Source organism: Thunnus thynnus, chromosome 15 (assembly GCF_963924715.1).
Source record: "Thunnus thynnus chromosome 15, fThuThy2.1, whole genome shotgun sequence".
Classification (NCBI taxonomy): domain Eukaryota; kingdom Metazoa; phylum Chordata; class Actinopteri; order Scombriformes; family Scombridae; genus Thunnus; species Thunnus thynnus.
Window position 1 is genome coordinate 24,639,361 of NC_089531.1, and position 21,130 is coordinate 24,660,490.

Here is a 21,130-nt window from a genome sequence, read left to right on the forward strand (position 1 = left end):
ATGAGTAACACAACAGTGTAAAGTATATCATAGTATAAAAAAAGTTTAAATATATACTATACAGTGAGGCATTTTTTAAAATTTAATATTAAATCCAATATTAAAATATTAAAAACACACAAATTATTCACATTTTTACAAAAAATTTACCTTTGACAACATCACACAACAAGACAACTTTCTTGCACTTCTTTGTATATTTGACTACATTTACAGCTGAGATACAGTTATATTGCAAAGTACAGCTACTGTAAATGACATGAAATAGGATACTTGTAGACCAAAAGTCTATAAGAACCAAGCTGTATAAGCAATCAATAAGCCCAACATTACTGTATTTTCCACAGAAGAGATCAATGACAGTTATTGCTTCAATCTGAGGATATGCACATTCTGTATTTCCAGCTGTAGCTCTCTCACCTACTCTCTCCTTCACTCTCTCCCTCTTTCTCACTTTCTTTTTTAAAAAAAAACTTGTTCTTCTCCCACCCCCCTTTACATCAAACATATGCCAGCATAGGGTGAAAGGGGTTACAATGTTTATAAAGTTTTATATATCTGAACAATTCAACCTGAAAATATGTATAAAAAGACATCAAAACAAATTGAAATAATAATAATAACAATACCGAGAATAACTAACATAAATAATACAAACTTCTCAAAGTAAAACTAAACATGGGTTATATATAAGTTCACTTTACACAGACATGCATATTCAGTCCAATATACACAGGAAAATATCTATATTATTTATCAGGGTACCACCTGCAGTCCAATTCCTTATGATCATTCAATTATCAATCCCCATGTTCCCCCATTACCTCCATTAGTGGTGTCCATCTTTCTATGAAAAAATCCCTCTGTAATCTTAGCATATATGTGATTTTTCCCATTGTATAAATACTTCTTAGGATTGTTAACCACTCAGCATAGGCTCGGGTCCTTTTTAAGCCATCTTATTGTAATTGCTTTCTTTGCTGCTATTAATAATATTTGTAAGAGATACATCCTTTTCCTACTGTCAATTATATCTGGATTCATCCCAAGAATTGCTATCAGAGGGTCTCTTGCCAATTCAACATCTAATACTTTGTTCACAGTGATAAAAATTGATTTCCAAAAGTTATGTAACAATGGGCATTGCCAAAATATATGCAAATGGAAACCATGGTCTCTCTATGTCCCTCCTTAACTGGTTTGGGTTCATCTTTGCCACAACTTGCAGTGTTCTGAATAATCTGTTATCTATTATCTTCCATTGAAATTCTCTCCACAAATTGGCGTAAGTGACTGTATGGGCCTGAGCACAGATCATCAGCTAATCTTCCTCCCTTACTTCCTGTTGTAGCTCTCTGTACCACTTTTCTTTCACATAATAAGTATTGTTCTTTGTCATTAAAGCTAGGATTCTATATTAGTAAGTTATTGGCTTATCCCCATGTTTTCCATCCTGAATTTTCAATAAATACTGTTCTAAGAGGGAGGGTTCTATCAATATGTTCCAGTTTGGGTGTTTGAATATAGTTTCTTAACTGTAGATATCTTAAAAATAATGTTCTTGATCAATTGAAATCTGCTCTTAATTATGCAAGTGTGTCCAATTTTTAAATCCTGTATCAAGTTTTAAAGGCAAAAGTCTTTAATATTAATAATTGAGCTCAAGATAGAGAGATCACATAGCAACTTAAACATTTGCTGTTCTTGTTTTCAAGCTCCATATGTGATCTTTGACCATTCTCCCAGGAGATTTCTGATTGAGGAGACTGATTTAATCCCAGTAAAGGGGACCACCGATAGGCATATTAGTACTATAACTTTTTTCCATATTGAGCCATCTTCTACTTGTATCATCTGATAACCACATCATCATTGCTCATATTTGCGACGCTAACCAGTAATGTTTCAGGCTTTGCCAGTTGTTTTACTTTGTATTACTTTGTAATACTTTGTATCTGAGCCTGGGCCTTTTACCCTGCCATATAAATCTTGAGATGAGACTATAAGTCTATAAGGGCAAACATAGATTTAAGAGGGGCAATTAGTAAAGTCTGTAAAAGAAAAAGAGGTCTTGGGAGTATATTCATTCTATTAGCCTCTACCCTGCCTATTAAAGTAAGGGGAAGTGCAGGACAGTGACTTAAATGTCTCTTCTTTTTTTTTTTTATACCAATTTTGTATAATTGGTCTGATACAGACTGAGGTCAGGGGGTATATTTCCCAAATACCTGTTGCCTTCCCTGGGCTATTAGAATAAGGATTTCAAATGAGGGGAGATCAAACTGTTTATGGGGAGTGCTTCTGTTTTGGTCACATTTATTTTGTAACCTGAGTAAAGTCCAAAAGTCTCAAGACACTTCATTAAATTTGGGATAGACTTTGCAGGGTCAGAGATATATACAATTACATCACCTGCATATAGCCATAGCCTGTGCTCCTCTCCATTCACCTCAATAGCAATTACATCTGTGTTACCCCTTATTAGCTGTGTGACCAGTTCTATACTGAGGGCAAATAGAGGAGACCAAAGAGGATCTCCCTGCCTACAACCCCTCCCCAGATGGAACTTCTGCAAGAAACATTTGCCCATTTGATCTCACTAACATCTGTGGAGATGAGCATAAAAGCTGAACCGTTTAACAAAGCCATTCCCTAGACCATATCTCCTCTATACTTTAAAAAGAAAAGGCCTGGAGACACTGTCAAATGACTTTTCGGCGTCCAAAGCCAGCGCCATACATGCTATTGGCATTGATTTGGCATGACACATAACATTTACTATCCTGCAAATATTATCAGACAGCTGGCGACCAACAGTGAAGCCTGCCTGATCTGGATCTACAAGAGTTGTGATAACTGATTTAAGTTTCTTTGCAATTATGGTGGTCAATATTTTACAGTCAGAATTTTGGAGTACAATGGGTCTATAACTGCTACACTCCGTAGGGTCTTTACCCTCCTTATGTATCACTGAGGTAATTATCTCTATCTATAAAAACCTTATAGAATTCATTAGAATACCCATTGGAAACCGTTTTTCAACCCCTTAATTTCCTCCACTATTTCCTCTCTTGTTATGAGACCATCTATAGCTTGTGATGCCTCATCAGACAACTTTGGTAGTTTTATATTTGCTCTATAGCCATCTCATTTTTCAGAGCCTGTGCATCAGTATTTGAGTACAGCTTTTTTATGAAAAACAGCAACAAGTTCCAATACCTCGTCTGGTCTTAAGAGAAAGGGCTTCTAATAATTTTAATAATAAACAGCCTATAAAATAATAAAAAATGGATTTTTTTTTTTGTAAAAGTATAATATTAAATAAAAAAGGCTATCATTAACCAAGCAAAATATTAATAGCTTACCTCCATAGTCAAGTAGTGAGCCATTAGTTATCATTTGCATTCTCTTTCTCTTTCTGGGAGAGAAGAGAGGAACAAACAAAAAATGGGCCATTCATAGCATCGAGAAATGAAAGTAAAGAGGGGCAATGTTCAGAGTGTACAGTTGTCTATTACCGTCAAATATCCACCATTTCCTCTCTACGCCTCTTCTCCCAGACCAGCGATATACTGGTTAACTGCTGCTGGTGTGTCGAAAGTGTGAGTGCAGTCTCTGTGAGTCATGAGTAGATTTGCTGGGAAAAGAATACAGTTTTTGACGATCCTCTTCTCCCGTAGTTTTTGTTGTGCTGCATAGAATTCTCATTATTGTTTGTATGTTTCAGCCGATAGGTCCAGATGGAACCTGATTTTGTTGTTTTTTGTAGAACAGCTGGCCTTTTGCTCTTAATACTTTCCACAAGCGTTCCTTGTCTTGATAGTTTAAAAATTTCACAATGAAAGTTCACAGAGAGGGAGAATTGCGCATTTGTCCGGTGATACAATGTGCTCTCTCCAGTACCACTGGGGGTTGCACATTAAGGGTTTCTATAACCATTTTTACATAAAAATACAAGGATCCCTGCTTCCTTCTCTGGTATGCCCTTTATTCTCATGTTGTGGCGTCAGCTTCTGTTTTCCAAATCTTCTGTCTTGGTTGTAAAGAACTCTACCTTTCCTTACAGCACGTCGACTTTTGATTGTAGACCGCTGATTGCGTCCTCAGTGGTGAATACATGATCTTCTGCCTGTGCGATGCAACCATTGCGTTCACTCATGTTAGCTTGAATTTCCTTGATAGCTGTTAATACGCCACTAATTTCTGTATGAAAATCCTGCATAAGTCCTTTCTCACTTTCTTGACTTTGTTTCCTTCCTTCCTTCATTTCTCCATCCTTCTTTTTCTCTCCATCTGTTTTTTCTCTTTCTTTGGTTGAGCAACGACACATCTCACATCTCCACCGCAGAGAGTCACAGCTTGTACAGCAGCACAGCACCCCTATCAGTGACAGCCTGGTAAGTTGCGAGGCACTGTACATATTCTGCTATATGTATTAAATAGACAGACATGGTTCTATTTATAACTGACAGCCAACCTGCTTATCCCTGCTCTGAGAAACATGAAAACATATTTGGGATCCTCTGAAAATGTATAATGTATAATTATGACACATGCAAACATGTTATCCTATTAAATGCTGGCTTTTGTGGTCTGCGTGAGGGTGGTTTTACATTTTATCATGGTTATTTGGTCCAGAAACCATGTGTTGTCAAAGTCCTCCCACACCAGGGGGAAGAATGAAATTGAACTGTATTGTCTGACTGTAATCATGAAAGAAAGTATTATTTGAAACTGAGTGCATGATAAAAAGACTTGGAATGTCATTTTATTTGAAAGGTCTTTAGACATCGGAGCAAAGTATAAAAAACCCACACGCAGCTAGGATCCAGATTTTTCTGTGCTCTTTTAAGTAGCTTACTTCTTTAAATTCATGCATACATGTAATATGAGAATTCTTATTTGTTTAATCATGGTTACATAGAGACCAGGGGTCTGATTCACCAAATTTGTAACATGCAAGTTGTGATTTGCAACATGAGATTATTTCCTCTTGCATTTATTTTCAGCCCGGTCGCCAGAAAAATGTTGATAGAATGTTGGCATGGTACATTTCTGCAAACCACGGATACGCTGAATCTCTGTTTCAATATGTTTAATGCGTAGCATAACATTTCTATAATACGCATCAAAGGGAGAGTAATGTAGTTCAGATGACATCTATATGAGCTGATGTTCATGTTAGGAGGAGGCGAGTTGGGTGGCTGGCTAGGAGGTTGGTTGCATGGCACAAAGTTGCAAAAGCATCAATACAGCAGAGACCACTGCTTGCTTCCTGTTTAAACTGACATAACAAGGTATTTTTAGCAAGATGTTGGGACATTTGCAGCCATTTTTCTGGGGACAAAACCGTGAATTTTAACCCAAACCACAATCTTTACCTGACTCTAACCAAGTGGTTTTTGTGCCTAAACCTAACCAGACGTTAACCACAACATTGTCACAACATAAAAAATAATTATTCAACTGATAAAGGCCATTTAATGTGATTTTAAATGACACACATGAAATGTAGAGATTAAACATATCTGTGGTGTGCAGAAACATACAATGCCAATGTTTTATTCTGGTGATTGGGTTGTTATTTCAGTTTTGGACCAAAATCATTTCAGTAAGAGAAAGTTCAACTTTGGTGGACTTTGACATATAAATTTGTGTCATTGACCAATTTGTAAATTGTCTCGACAGTGCTGACCTTTGAGGGAATGGACTTTTAAAATAGAAGAAACAATCGTATTAGTTGTGTTTTACCATCCAATTTTTATAAAACCCTGCTTTGCCGAAGTAATCGTCTTGACAGGAAAGATGCAGAATGGTTTTGCAGTAAGTCTTCCAATTTTTGTTTATATTGCTGGTTGGTTGTCATTTAAAGTATTTAATCCTTTGAACCCTGGGGTGTTTTTGCTCATTTTCAATTTCCTTCATTTATAGGCAAAGTCATTATATATGTCACTCAGGACAAGTCCGACTAGTTAGAAATGCCATCATTTAGCATGTGAGTAGCACTATACAGTTCTAGGAGACTTTTTATGGAAAAAAGCTAAAAATGTAAACTGACATTTTGTAATTGTGTCTCCTATGTCCAGAAGATTCAACACAAATATACATATATGAATAGATAGAGGAGATTTTCAAGGTGGGTATGAATACGTTTTGTGATATCATTGTAATTGAATTGACATCAAGTTGTGATGTCACGTTTTTGGGAAAGAAAACAGTCTTTTTCTTTTTTTTACATTATGGTTAATCTACTCCACGGCTACACAGGAATGATTGACTGGGTTACTTTGGAATTAAATTAATTCAATTGTGCGGTTCTTCTAGACTTGCCAAATGTTATAAGACTGAATGGATCCAATTCTGATAGTCTTTTTGGGCCAGTGTGCATCACGTGATGGACGTGGAAGTTGTAATTACACAGTTTGGCCACTGTGACAAATTGGCTTAAAAGCCTGGCGCTGTTTATGGGGGCTTGGTGAGACTGCTTCATCACTACGGATCACTATCGTTCTGCTAGAAATTACAGTCCTCCCTAAAACAGGAATGCCTATATTCAGGGTCAAGCCTTGCCTCCCCTAAATCAGTCAGTCTAATCACTCGTGATTGATTGAAGATGACAAATTAAATTTTACACTTTATACAAAATAAATGAAAGTATCTTCATAAACAAACAACTGCTTGTCAAATAAGACAAATGGGAGAAAACAGCATTATAGGATCTTATATGTTAAGAGTATCATGCTGCGTCCTGAGAGGCAGACAGCATATTTAATTGAACAGAGTCAACAGAATAATGCTGCTCTTTTGCTCACAGCTCCGCAGAAAAAGGTTGCTATGTGATTGCACCAGCAGCTGGAGAAATGAGTCTGCAGTCATTATGGCTGCTTGTAAATGCATCCAAGCCAGCCGGCGCCAGATCGATTTTTCTATTTCTGATTGGCCCTCTGTTATTGCCCAGAGAGTCCTGCGAGAGGCAGGCGGGTGAAAACGCTGAGTTTAATTGATGCTGTCACGGTATGAAACAGGTTATAATTTTTCAACCAGAACATTGTAATTCACTCTACTCACTGTGGCACTACTGTTCTCCTCTCATAAAAAAAAAAAAAAAAATACAGACACAACATCTACCACTCTGTTTATATTTTATATTGTGAAGGTGGAGACACAGCTGGTGATAATTCTTCCATAAAATTCCTGACATTCTGCTCAGGCGTAAAGGAGGCATCTAAATCGAGAGAGAAACCCTCGAGGAGTCAAGAGTCAGGGGAGAGCCACGAGAACAGAAAATATTTTTTTCATTATGCCTACTATACAGCTTTTCAGTGTGAAGGGACTAATTAAACTATTTTTGTTTTTCTCAGGGAGCCTTTTGAAATGGACAGAACTTCAAAAAAAAATGTACTGAAAGAAGATGAAAGGCAAAACATGGAAAATTAAACCGGGACTAGAGGAGATCTAATGATTGAGTGGGAGAGATGGAGGGAAGAATCGCATCCAAAAAACGCAAGGGAGGGAGAGAAATAATGCTGTGGTCAGGAAGAGAAGTGATGGATGGCAGAAGAGGCAGATAGATAGAGGGAAAGAGGAAGAGGCTGCGTTGAGATATCATCTCAACAGAGGTATTGGAGTGTGCGGCGAGTGTGTGTTCTCCACCACGCCTTATCAGTTGAGAGCTGTTGGCCCTTTTATGCTAAGGAACACACACACATACTGTACACACTCCCACACTTTTCTCCCTCCCCTGACTTCATTAGCCTAACCACATGCCGAGCTCTGGGAGTAATTGGCTGCCCTTTCAGCCTCCTAATGGCTAGAGGAGAGAACAGGAGGTGAAATAGTAGAATTGCTGTCATTTATTAAAAATCTCCGCTCGAAAACTTATTTTCACGATTGCTTAAATGTGATTTCTTTTATCCTTCATGTGAGCTGCTCTGTTGTTTTGAACCACTGCTTGTATTCCTGCTTGCTCTTTTGTAGCATCTTCTTGTACTTCCCTAATTTGTTTTCATGCTTTTATTAGAAGAGAAGAGGAGGAATCACATACCGGTTCTGTCAAATTATTCCACACAGTGTCTTTTGATTGGATTCACTCGTGGCTGAGCAGCTAGACCTTCCTATAACAAGGGATTTGTGCTCAAGCTTCATGTCTGATTTGCTCATACTACATAGGTGCAGTCAGTCCGGTCCATTCATAAAAGAGAAGCAACAGATCCAAACAATAATAACCACAATTCCCAGGTTAAACCACACACGAAGGACGCCTTAACGTTTACTACAGACTCTGAGCTCTAAGCTATATCCAGTGCCACCCTGGAGCAATTGGAAAATCTTTGGTTTAGGGCCGCACTGTGTTTTCCTTCAAGCCCTTTGCCTCCAGCAGAGCAGCTGCTCTCTCAGTCTCGTTGCAGGCTTTATCAGACTGGATGTCTGACGGGCAGGAGATGCCCCTCCCAGTAGGATCAGAGCAGATTATAGGGCCGGCAGCGCGCATGGGAAACACAGACCTCATGTCAACCCATGCAGGCCACATCCCACTCATCCCATTCCCCTACATATGAAAACAGTCACCCAGAGAGGAATTACAAAGCATGAAAACATGACTCTTCACTTCAGTGGAGGATGTAGCATGCAGCTACTAGCGAACCTTCTCAGGAGGTGTACTGGAGTGCATTATATTGAATGGTGTTCCTAATATTTAGTCCACTCCATTAACATACATGCGGGACGCAAAATATTAGCAACACATTTCAATATAATGCACCTCAGTACACCCCCACCACACACTATGACCTCAATAATAAACATAAAGTAGAATTATCATCTTACTGACAATGTCAACAAAAACTGAGAATGAACAAGCTTTGTAAATGCAGAATTTATGGCAGAGCTGTTGTTTTGGATTGCGCGTGCATGCGCATGTGTGAAGTTTGATTTTCTTTCTTCTGCACCACTTCCAAAGTATAATGAATTATGGTAACTGTAGTTCGTTAAAGGAGCACTGCACTGAACATGAATTTATTCGTCATGAGGAGCACTACTCAGCATGTGAAAACAGTTGTGTAATATCCTCTGCAGCTCTGGAGGAGCTCTGCAAATCTTTAGCAATAACCCTGATGATGTCATAGTGATGTCATCAGGGTTATCTTTGCTTGGTCTTGAGATATAACATTTTTAACAGAAAGCCTGTGTTAAAAACTAGATGTGGGGTTTGAAAGAAGTGGGCATTTAGGAAGCAGGGAGGGTCTAATGAAAGATGCTTTTCAGTTGCATTATGGGAATTGTATGATTCAGCATTTAAGGGGTTTGACATGTACTAAGGATTAAAAGATAGAATATCTTGGCCTCTGCTGCCTCAATTTTGACTATTCTTTTTTAAATCTATCACTTGTGAGTCCCCAAACTTTCTGGAAGTGCAATACAAAATCAATTGAGTACCCCTTTAATATGTTTTCAGTTCTTTCCAGTTTCTTGAAAACACTATTAGTCAGGCAGCTTCAAACATTGGTGTAATGCGGTTATGTCATGCATTTCTGAGTTTACCAACATTTAAACCAACATCTGATGGAAGTTGTGGGCCTAATATACAGATTAATTGAGTTTTTTAATGCTTTAGCTCTTTAACTTTAATTATTGATTATTTTTCCATGAAATACTTAATATTTAAATAATAAAACCATAGTCTCTATTGTCAAAATCAGAAACTTTCAGCAAAATATCAACATTACACTACTTCCACCTTGGCCTCTGAGTGAGGACTGTCATATTTTGCGCAACTACAGGTTGCATGTCATAAAAATGTTAAAAAAGGTTATACATTCAAACAAATGGCCAATGCTGTTGTATTTGTGTTGAGGACAGTCTTTTGTATTGAGTGCCTCAAAACCTAATGGTACTCAACATCATTACAGTAATGGTGATACTGCTGCAAAGTGGCAGCTCAGTACTTGCTAATTACTAAAAAACACTAAAGACAAAATGTAACATAACTCAGAAAAGGATAAACAGGACCATTTCCTCCCCATTACTGTGCTATACCACCAGACCACAGAGCCATTTTACATGGAGCCTTTATGTCCACCTCATTAAATATTCTCTAAATGATTATGCTCTCTTTTTTTCCATAAAGCCCTTACAGTTGTCCTCCGAGATAATTCCATTGGCCTTCCACATCCATCATGTTGCTGGAAGATGTACAAACAGCAGGCCTCTGTGGGGGGAGTTAAGCTGACCCGCAGCTCAACCAAGGTCTCGGAGCATCAGATTGAAAGCTCTCGCTTGTCTCCTTGGAAGAAAGAGCAACAAGCCACAGAGCTGAGTGTTTGTATCTCATGATCCACTCCTGACCTGCCTTCATGTGATGAGACAGAAACATTAACTCAAAGTGACTTTCAGGCCTTGTGCTTATGTATTCCATGCATACAAGCAGTCAGGGGCATCTTGTAAAATATTTCTAGCAGCGTCATACAGTATGAAACCAAGGTCACCTACAATATATGAGCAACACTGGATTGTTCCTGTTCCTGTGAAAGCCTGCAGTCTAGAATATAGAAAGAAATGCATTGTACACAGAGGAGGCATGCATGAAATAGCCATTAAAGTAAGAGTAAGAGAAGATATGGAAACCTTTTGCAAAAAGTCCCTCTTGCTTTACCTCTTTCTCTGCACTGCGAATCACCTGCCTCATTGCAAAACACCTTGACTACAACATCCATCATTTGCTAGCTATTGCCTGAGGGTTAAAGCCTCTGCTGATGTGTATATATACAAGTTATGAGCGTGTGTGTGTGTGTGTGTATGAGCGTGTGTTTATGAGCCTGAGTGACTGAGAGAGTAGTGCTCCAGGACACATTTATCTTCTTATGTAACAACTAGACTAGCATTAGCACATGCAAGCTAAGCGCTGCCTCTACCCAAACACACATTAGCAGCAGGCGGGACTCTGCCCATTTCACGACCTAAGCAGATAGAGGTGAGCGGGTTTCCTTAGGGCATGATCCCCAAATACAAATCAATTTGTTAGGGTCGTGCCTCCACTGTGCACCACATTCCTATTAACCTGAGGTCACACCCAATAACAGCCAAATTATCGTACCTCTCATCATTCTTTTCATTATAGGGTCCCTAAATGACAACTAGAGAATGTCTTTCCACCCTATAACTGCCACTCATGTGCGAACGACTCTTTTGAATATTCCTAAATGGATGACAGGTGACTTCCTGCACAAATTCCACATCTTTGTGCCTAATGCCAAGCCTGACAGGAACCAGTTAATTCTGAAAGGATTAGACTGAAGGAATATAACAACTGGGTGGCATTTAGGAGGAAATGTGGAGGCAAGTGGATCATATCAGTGCATGGCACAGCAAGACCTGAACTCTGGGGAGGGCAGGTGGAAAAGAGGAGCAGAGATCCTAAATATCTATGTGACAGATGATAATTAAAGATGACATATTCAATACCCTGAGGGCCACTGGGCCCCTGTCTCTTATTTCATTTATTTAGTCTCTAACCACTGTCAATCAGTGAGACAGCTTCAATTTTCTATGTCCAATATGGATAAAATGATAAAATTTACATGATTGGATGCAGAAATCGTCACTTTCACAGGGTGTAGGCTAACTGAGCAGCTCGTAAACTGCTTTATAACCGCACTGGCTGTTATCATCCTGTTACAAAGAAGTGAGACAGCCTCATTTGCAAAGTCCCCAACCTCAGTCTTACTGAAAAGAAGCTTACACCTTTGATCATTCAACTTATGTTACAGTTATACATTATTTACATTCTAATTATACAGCAAACCCTGTGTAACAAGATAGAGATATTTAATAAAAATCACCATAAACTTACTACTGAAACACAATAGACACAATTCAAGCGTCTATAGGAATATTACCATAACAATGTTACTGCGCTGTGTAATTAATTGTGTCACACAATAAGCCGCAACGGGAATATTACAAGTAATTATAAACTGTGTGGAAATTCGCCAGCAGAGAAGATGATGCATTCAGGGAGGTGAGTATGCAGCTCATTGAGGAGAAGAGGTGAGGATCCAGAGCACCACCACGCGCATCCGTCCTCCGCCTCTTGTCCCGCGTTGAGATCATTCATAAATATGGCAGGCCTATATCGCTAACATCCTATTGGCTGAACAAAGTACCCTTTTCATGATTATTGTAGTGAATAGCTCGAAGAACGTACAGTAATACAAAACATCTGTCTGAAAGGAACGAAACGAACTGCAGGGGGTTCACGGGAATGTTTTCAGCCCACACTGGCTATTCTGCTGAATACTCCGCGGTTTATTGTCACCACACATCCGAAATACGCACCGCTTCCACGGGTAAACAAAAGCGGCTGCGTCGCTTTTCCACGAACCTCATTGCAGTGATAACATTACTGCAAACATGCAGGTTTAATCTATCTGGAAGACATGTGTAAGGTATACGAATGTCGACTAAATGTTGTCCTTACCCGATAAAGCCGAGGTAGTGTCGGTGGAGGAGGAGGGTGTCCCTGCTCCGATTCAGCGGGGCCGGTGTGCAGGACAGCCGGGGAGAGATGCAGGGATGCTCGGCTCGCTCTGGACGCTTCCCTCCAGAGCTCCTAATGAATAGCGTTGCAGGACCGATCGAGATCTCCGGCTGGTTACTACTACTGCTGCTCCTTACTGTACACTCACACACATCCACACGCACCGAGTGGCTGAGTGATTGACTAAGTGGCCCTTGGCTAAAGCAGCCGAGCCCTGCAAACCATGTCACCGTGCAGGCGAGAGGCAGCAGTGACGGTGCTGCGGTGCGGCGCGGTGCTGCTGGCGTTTCCTCTCCTCCAGGGGCCGGGATGGGACGGGATAGCGGCGGAGGACAGTGTGTTTAAATGGTGTGCGCCGGTGGAGTGGATTTAAACGGGGGGATGGTGTCGTTGAGATTACGTGGCAGGGGTTTAATTAGATAGCGCTGCGCCTATTGGCACCGACGTTGCGCACAGCCCTCCTCCTACTTTCCTCCCCTCTCTATCACCTCCCTCTCTCTTCCAGTAAAACAGATGTGTGTCACAACATAGAATGATGGCGCGCCATGCTGCGTGTTTAATAATATAACTCACTGCGCCACATTTTTATGGTAGTGATTAGAGAAGCTGGGACAAGGTTTCCATAGGGGTCACACACATGCACATGTACTAATAGCCTATATATCATATGTTGTGATATTTCATCCAATAGACTACATTGTCTTTGGTGAAAAATGATTCAGTTATCTTAATTATCTTCTGCCCTCACAAAAGCATTCATTCGCACAGAAGTGGAAAAACATATAGTTCAATAAGACATAAAAGTCTGCTTTTTGGTTTAAATGGAATGTATGCTCTTCATCTTACAGGGCAACCACACACACACACATACCTCAGAAAATAGAGGCTCCAGACATACATTAGACAGTCAGTGGATATCAGTGTTGATGGGACAGGCCGAACACCAGCCCTGAGGTCCACCATGTGAGCCAGACATCAGCCATACTTTGTCACACCTCACAGAACTTGAGAGAGCGGTGGGACAGTTTTTATTAACTCCAAAGGTTGGGGATGACTCACAGTTGGTGGTCTCTCCGGTCTTCGTTTGGCTGCTCATTGAAGGGACAGCTGGCCTGCGTATCCATTGCTACCCCAACAGAAAAAAAATCAAAAACGACACTCTCCTAAAGGGAGCACCTAAGTGCTCGGAGCAGCACCAGTCAACAATTTCTTTCTGAGCCAGTCTATGCCAAGATGGATTTTAGATGAGGAAAGAGGCAGAGGGGTTTCAAGGATGGTCAGCTTCTTAATCACCTGCTGTAACGAGCGATGATCATGTCTCATTAGCCCTCAGTCATTTAGGCAACACATATTGACACGGCCCGTGTGCGCCCTCTCCGCTCACCACATTCACTTCTGCTGTGTGATGAATCCCTCTGGCAGTTAAGCCACAGATTCTTTCCAGTCATAGTTATCATTTCACAATGTGGATCAGAAAATCACAGTCAATTTTCCACCTCTTCAAAGAGTGCAAGAATGACACAAGCTTGAGGCTGCTGCAGATACAAAGTTATGTTTCTGATTAAAAGGAATAATTTATAGATGAATGTAATTGCTTAGATATAATACACACTGGCATATACATCAAGGATAGGAGAAGGAGTCGCAGCAGGGTTGGACAAATCAAACGCAGAATAAGATACAACTGGAGGATGGCAGGAGTGGAATTACAATTTCCGTGCGCAGCATGGGTTTCATAGCGTGCACAGAGGGGAGGTGTAGTCTCCTGCATTCAAACTCTCTGTTCAGATGTCTGTAGGATGATGTTATATTTATGCATGCAGGGGTGTCCAGTGAAAAGACACTGCTGCAAGTATAAATGAAAGACATGGAAAGGTTAAACTTTAGACTGAAACACACTGAGAGAGCATCCTTGAACCTTTTTTTGTTTTTTTGCCACTTCTTGCTGACCTTATTTGTGAACAGGAGGTATTTGAAACCACTTTGAAACCTTCAGGTTTCAAGATAGAGGGCTAAAGTGAAACTGGAAATTCTGTGATCTGTTCCAAAATAAGTGAATCTCATTTAAAAATCACACTGACATTTGTGATAATGAAAATTATGAACAATCCAGCCTGACCATAACTTTGCTCATGCAGTTCACTCCCACAAAAACAAACCAGGCTGGCAGACCAAGGGTCAGTTGAGATAAGCTGAATGGTGAGGAGATTTTTTAAACAGCAGAGACTGCAGATAAAAAACTGAAAAGATAACATTAGAAGAGAAAATTGAATATCATGCATACGATAATAACAAACATAATATGCACACTGCCAAAAAAATGTCATGGGAGCTGTAGTTTTTTGACCGCTAACAAATTCATCATTCTTCAAATCATAAAGGGTTCAAAGTGTAACAGCAAGTGCTTCAGCAGATGCTCATTTATTTTTGCACATGTATAGTTAAGTGTTTTCATTTTTCAGAAAAAATGATTACAAAAGAAATTCCCCATTGAGTTACAGAAATAAGTGAAACAGAGGCTAGACTGGATGTGATGTGAGAACTTCTCTAAGTCTTCAAGACAGTCTTTTCCATGACTTTCCATAAAGAAGCAGCAGGGTTTCCATTATGTAAATATGTTTTTCTTAAATATGATGAGGTATTTTATGTTTTCCCCAAGAATTTCCTAAATGTACTCGTTTTTCTGACGTATTCTGTTTGGAATATACCTCTCTAAATCACATGATTTGATATGACCAACGTAAACCATCAGTATCAGATATGAATCTTCTGACTTGTTGTTTGTGTCTTGGTGAAATCTTAGTGGTGAGACTCCTCTGCATTTATATAAAGCAGCCCAGTATCCTTGGGAATTCTTATCAGATGAATCTGTAATGCATGATTTACATCTGTGTCAATGCAGGAAGTAGTGTTGCCCTTATGTAGCCAAGTGGAAAGTAAAGGTGTGAAGGTAATGTGTATGCCTTTCGTGCATCCTCTCACAGACCTGCAGTCAGTGTTTGCTGTTTTTAACCACAACCACAATCATCCCCTAATCTTAACCATTACTGTACTGTATATATGCACAGATATTGCGTAAAGAAGTGTCATTAGACATGCAAAAGTGTTGTGGAATCATTAAATTCTTTCTGTGTTTGTGTTCTTTCTGACCATAGGGTTGATTTGAATCATCAGAGGTCTGTTTGGTGACCATCAGAGTCGCTGGAGGAGTCCAGAGGCCTCACACTGGAGATTAGAGTGGATGGGAAGAGGGATTAGGGTGGATGGGAAGTTACATGGCGGAATTTTTCTCTTGCTTGTACTCACGACCTTTTGACCTGAAGGAATGGAGGAGTTACTGTAGCAAAGCGTGGGCTCTGTCCAGCTTTGCTCCTGGTGTTTCCTCCACCCACACTTTCACTGAAAGCGAGATGGGGACAAATATCTGACTCAGCTTTTGCTTATTTCATTAGTTGTTCATAACTCTCTCTCTCTGTCTCTCTGTCCTGTGAATGAGGACGCTGATGTGATTGAATTACCCCCTCCTCCTCTTGTTCCCTCTCTTTTCCCTCCCGCTCTCCTTTGTCTTTTGTGTACTGTTGGCACTTTCCCTCCTCTGAGCCAGGGTTCAATGCTGTTGTTGCACTTTCTCTGGTCTTGCGTAACCGTGCAGCGGTCGTGTTGCTTTGCATCCTCCATCTCTTCTTCCCCAGGCGGAATGGTCACTGTGGGAAACAGCGGCCCAGAAAGCTGACCTTCATTTCAGTATTCTAGAAAGACTTCCTTCCCTGCGCACTGAGCTCGCCTCCCCAAAGGAGCGCGTCATTAGACCTGTTTGACCTTAGTTGAAGTAGGATAAGGCATAGGGAGATGCTTTAGACAAAGACTCGCACTCTTAAATGACAGAAGACACAATTGGTTTATTTCATGATTTATTGATGGGAATGTTTCAGCTTTCTGCTGTTCTCAATGTCACTCACCACAAGGGACACACAGGTGTTTAAATACAGGTATTCCCATGCAGCATGTTCTCTGCAATTGAAGTAAAAATAAGGAACTCAAGAAAAATAACACAGTAGGGGTTTATTACAACATATAATTTGTAGGAAACAAAGTAAATGAAATGTTCTTTACTCATCAGTAATATGACTGGAACTGAATACATTGTAATTTAACTACCTGTAATTTAAAGACCATCAAAAGTTATTTTAAAAAGAAGGAATGGACCATAGTGAATGGTTGTACAGTTAGATTTGTCAGAAAGGCTCTGCTGTTTCAAGGAGTTGTCAAAGAATCCGAGCAGCAACGAGGATTCTGCTGATAGAACAAATCGCTGCCTCAGTAAACACACATGAACATGAAATCTAAGTCAAGTCAACAATACCAAAAATACAACATTTGGAGGTGGTTGGGGGTGGGAGAGGGAGCTGCAGTAAACAGAGTTGGCACAGCAGCAGAGTGATAGTGAAAAGTGTTGGGCTGTAATGGCCATGCTGTACACCTGCATTAATATGATTGGATGTTACTAGTCGGCTGAAAAAGTGTAGGGATCGTGAAGTTTGAATGAAACAGCTGATACCAGTGTGGCAGTCACCCATTCTTGGGACTTGCTGTCATATCCCTGTTCCGAATTTGTGTATATACATGTTGAAATCCCTCCTTGATTGGAGGGTTATTCGAATCAACTCAGACTTAACTTATTGTGCAGAGTGTGGGGATTGGCTCCCAAATAGTAATAGAAAGCAGCTGGGTACATTTCCCTCTTGGCCAATCAGGGTGTGACAACGCCCTTTGTCTGGGATTTAAGACAGGAGAGGAACTGCACACCCAGGTCACTCTGATCTTTCCTTGACTTGCAGCAGACCTCATTTGTTACAGATTGTCAGCCAGAAACTCTGGTCTGTTCAGGCCAGGTTGAGTCTTCTTTGCTGTCTTTCGCACTTCTGATCGAGGGTGACTTTGAGCATTCTGTAGCCCAGGTTGAGGGAATACTGAAAAAATAAACCTTTCAGCCAAGTTACCTGCATTAGGGTAGATCTTAGTTCTATTCCTGCAAGAGGTTTTGCTTGCCTAATGATGGCCTAACGCCTGCAGGCTTTATTTTGTTATTTCGTTTATTGGTTATACATTAATATTGAAGAGGCATTTGTTTATTATCAGAGGCATTTGTTCATTATTATTGAAGGGGCATTTGTTTATTAAGGGGACATGTTTCATTGTGCAGAAATTTGTGAGGTTGTTTCTCCGAGTAAATATTATTTTTGTATCTTTTATGTGGTTAGGAACTGGTTCTCAGGCTTCTTTCTGATCAGCTGAGGTCTGGAGAATCAGTACCGCCACACCAGAAACATCAAATCTGCTGGTAACATGACAGAGGTATTTTGCAAACAAAATAAGTCATTGAAGAAGGCAAGTCTATAGGACTTAACTAAAGGTAAAACTCAAAAGGTGCATTTTAATAATTTTTTTGCATTAGTGGTAACATGGGAAATTAAAGATAAGAGAGAGTAAGTAAGTAAGAGAGTAAGTAGCATCAATTTTCTAAGGACTGAAGGGTTAAGGTGGTTTTTCTTTGGGTGATATTTCATCACAGTTGATAAGACTGTCCATAACTGGAAATGGGATTGATGTGAGTGTGGGCCATTAAGTGAGCCATTGTTATTTTTAATGGCTTCATTGCCAGTAGGAAGGTGTTTGTCAAACTGTTAAAGTGTGCATGAACTCTTGCTTTTCTTCACTTTTATCAGCCAATCTACAGTTCCTCCTGTCTCCTGGTTTCATTAATATTCTATAGGCATCTCCACTTGGAGGTGACCTTTAAAAGTTTGACTGGAGCCAAAATACGAATAGTTATTTATTAATATCATTCACCATGTTATCACACGAGGTGAGCAGAGAGGATGAAACTAATTGGTGGGAGAAATTGCTGTAAGAGAAGCTGACCTGTCGGCGCCAAGACGTTAAATCAAATCATCCAGATCATGACTTGTGTAATTATGTCAGCATAAGGAACACCTTACCAAAGATTAAACATACAGTAAAGGTGCCACAGTCAGTTTGATTTAGTTGTAGTGTGTTTTGAGTGTTTTTATAAAGTTTATCTTTTATTTCATGGTTTTTCAAGAGTTTCCAAAAAAATACCCAGATCTTTTTAAAAGGAGCAGATCAATTTAACTGCTTTCACACCTAACCTGCTTGTTGTGATTCAGTCAAGGATGAAGGATCAAAGCAGTCAGTGACTTCTGGTGCAGTTTGTTTGCAGTGTGAATACAAAGTAGACCAACCACAGGATGCAGTAGATATGTGATTTTGAATCAGTTGAATGTGATTGTGTGAAGAAAGTGAAGTATGACAGCACTCTTAGAGCACGTAAGAGTGTAACCAGAGGTGTGTTAAGCTTGCGTCCTACTCTGTATGTAGCAGTTCTCCAATAGAATTCTTTGTGACACCAGAGAATATAAATAAACACATCAGGTTAAGTTTAGTAAGTGACTTGCTATCAGTGTCTCTGAGATTTGATTTCCCCTCATGGATCTATGTAGCACTGATGATGCAGGATGACATCACCAAAACTGATTAGTGAGTGAGTCCATGTGACTTAATATTTACTCATCTTGATTCATTTGCAAAGTAGAGTGGTCATGAACCAGACCAGAACTAAAAGGCAACAATGGATCATTCTTTCCCTCAAAAAAGGTCTGCACCAAATGCCAACCATGCAGCCAAAATTTGTTATGTAGTACACTACAGATCACCATAGTTCATAGTAAACAAAGTCCTTTTGTGGTTATGAAAACGAACAAGAAAGATGGTGAGAAATGTCACAGAAGATGCTTATTGGACAGAGTCCAAGTGAAGTAAGTAAAACAAGAGATGTTTGTGTTTTACATTTTTACCAGATTTTTGTATTATATTTTTCCCCCCCAATATCAAAAGTAAACAGATATAAACTGATGAATTTTACCAACCCATTTTTACATCAAAATGTGTAATAGCTATGTTGGTCCACAGAACAAAATGTATCACCTTTTACAATCTCAGGTTATAAAACGCCTTTTCTTAACAGAGATAGTGGTGTTTGGATTCAGGTTACAGCCAACCGGAAGCAATTTGAAATGGAATGAAGCCCACCAATGGAAGAAACCCAAAACAATAGTCGAACGCGTCAAGTCTGCCCACAACATAATGCTCTTCCACTATCAAAAACTGACAAGTAAACCTTATTTCTCAGAATCGAAGGACAAATAACTAAAAGTTATGGCCTTAACATTAATCTATCGTACTGTTGAGTTATCAAGGATACTTTCGTGTTTTTGTGTTGAGAAATGTCAAAGAAATCATTAAAAGAAAACCTTAACATGGAGACAGTGAGGAAAATACTTCTGGGCGGGTACTCCAGTCAGCCAATCAAAAAGCTTCAAAATCTGAATTTCAAACTCAGTTCATGCCTGGGGCGCTCAAAAATCTAAGTTTTTATTGAAAGAACATCATCAAACAGTTACATAAAGTAACACAAATAACATAACAGCTCAGATAACTACACAACGCAAAGACACTGATTCAAACAACATGCAACTACGTGGTTTTAGCAGCATTCATAGCAACCACCATAGCGACAATAGAAAGCCTGCAAGAATCTCTGTAATAACTAACAAACTAAACATCATATACATTCACTGAATGAAGATTATGAAAATAAAATGCACATTTCTCACTAGAAATGTTATCAAAATGCATTTTGATGCAAAACAATTTACTATAACTATATTGCATTTTCTACAGAGAATAAAAGGAATGGCAGCCTTTTTTTTGTTGTTGTTGTTTTCCAGACAAACTTGACAGTCATGTGATGTGGATGCAACAGAACAGGCCAAAAAAACCATAGGCATCTCACAATTTCAGAGCTGTTATTGTGAAAAGTTGATTTTGCTGCCAAACAGAAAACCAAAGTAATGAGACCAGCAGTAGTCCTAATGAAATAAGTAGGTAGTCCAAAGTGAGGAGAAAAAGTAATGGACTGTCAAACTGTAGATGAGCCAGGAGCTAAGGCCACATAACAAAGGCAAAACAATAAAAACAAAACAAACAATAAAAAACTACCAGAAAGTAACATTTTTAATATGCTGTTTAGGTGAGGCTTTGCCAACACAAGAGTCGTATTGCTTTAAACATTATGAGTTGCTTGCGGTGCCAATTCAGAAGATCTGCTAAATTAGCTGAAGGATGTTATTTCCACAAGAGGAGTGAATTTGAGTAATGTGTTGCTGCTTTCTGCAGCTCCCTACACTCTCTGCATATATCGTAACAGCACTTTAAACTGCAGGTTCATGTCTAGAAGAATTCTAAATTTTGTCAAAACAAGATATTTCTCCTGTGAATTACAGCCAGGTTCTTAAGCATTTACATTTTCAGTCCTGCAGGCATCTATCAGAGTAAAGTTTTATTATCAAGCCGAAGTGCTCAGGGTCTGTTTTCCACTTCCCAGAGCGCTGCTGCAGTCAGTAAGCCAGTAAGTCAAATGCCAAACAAACACAGCTATGGTGTGTTTAAAGACCTGCAACCAGTTTACAGATGGTTGCACTGCAATTATGTTGCTAGTAAACAGTTTGGGTTCAT

At 39.6% G+C, this 21,130-nt stretch overlaps 1 protein-coding gene across 1 annotated transcript in view; it reads right to left on the reverse strand.

Moving 5' to 3' along the window:
• The window catches only part of LOC137197956 (hippocalcin-like protein 1), a 44,593-nt gene extending 31,659 nt beyond the window's left edge, over positions 1–12,934 (reverse strand). Inside the window, exon 1 of the mRNA XM_067611502.1 lies at positions 12,476–12,934. The gene's annotated coding sequence lies outside the window, so the exon portion shown is untranslated. The remainder of the gene's footprint in view (positions 1–12,475) is intronic.
• Between the last annotated feature and the right edge of the window lie 8,196 nt (positions 12,935–21,130).